The sequence below is a fragment of the Phyllostomus discolor genome, chromosome 7, assembly GCF_004126475.2.
Source record: "Phyllostomus discolor isolate MPI-MPIP mPhyDis1 chromosome 7, mPhyDis1.pri.v3, whole genome shotgun sequence".
NCBI classification, from domain to species: Eukaryota; Metazoa; Chordata; class Mammalia; order Chiroptera; family Phyllostomidae; genus Phyllostomus; species Phyllostomus discolor.
Window position 1 is genome coordinate 85244106 of NC_040909.2, and position 1078 is coordinate 85245183.

Sequence of the window (1078 nt, forward strand, 5' to 3'; positions counted from 1 at the left end):
CTCTGGAAGTCCTAAGAATATTTCCTTTCATGAAACCTACATATAAAATCACTAGCAAAGTTAGTAGTTTCTTCCTCCAAAATATATTTTAAGTTTATCTACTTTATCCAATTTCCTAGCAATATCCTCTTCCACATTAATTTCTCTTTTGTGGAACCACCAGTTTTGGAGAAATCACACTTTTGGAGAAAATGTTGGTCATGTGAGAAGTAATTGATCTCTCCAGGAAATCCATTCTCTCTGATAAAAACCAAAATAAAATCCCCCAAGAGTGAGAACTGGATACCCAGGCGAGATATCACCCTGAGAATGGGTACCAATAGCAAATTGTGAGGCTTAGGCCTCTGGAAGCTGAACACGTGACTCTCCTGTTGACCTAAGATTTTTAAGGGACTGAATTGGTTCATGGTTGGTGATGGCCACTAATTGTTGACTTCTCTGAAGGAAAGACATCCAATTTAGAACTCAGGACTCCCACAAATAATGACCAAAACAGGAAATCACAATCGGAAACCACCAGTTACTCAAGAAGATAAGCACTGTATATCTCAGATTCAACACTGGTAATAAATAATTGCTTCTTGGCCTTTTGGCTAAGATCAAGTATAGTATCTGTTCTTATCACTTTAATATCTGATATGTCCTCTATCTGAGGACATAATATTAAATAAATTTTTGCAGCTGGGAGATGGAATAGGAACTTGCTCTATCTACTCTGCAAAAAGGAAACCAACAACAACAAAAATGATAATAAATAGACAAAATTAGATGATATATGTAAAGCATTTAGCACAATATCTGAAGTACAGTGGTGTTCACTGCATAGATGCTAAGTCTACACAGGTTTGCTTAATGGTCATGTTTAGTATTTTGTGGCATGTGCAGCCACTCACAGAATAAAGTAAAGGGAACATTGATTTTTCTCAATACTTTTGCTTCCAGTAGCCCATTGTTGCATTTACTACAACTGAGAAAAACTCCAGTTTTTAACCGTTAATTTTAAAACTAACCTTTGCCCACAACTTTCCAGACCTTGGAAGAGTGCCATGCACAATAAATATTTCTGTTCATGCAGGTG

The 1078-nt window shown here is 36.5% G+C and overlaps 1 pseudogene; it reads left to right on the top strand.

Annotated features, from left to right (window-relative positions):
* The first annotated feature begins 573 nt into the window (after nt 1-573).
* LOC114502223 lies at nt 574-734 on the top strand (annotated as a pseudogene).
* The last annotated feature ends 344 nt before the right edge of the window (nt 735-1078 follow it).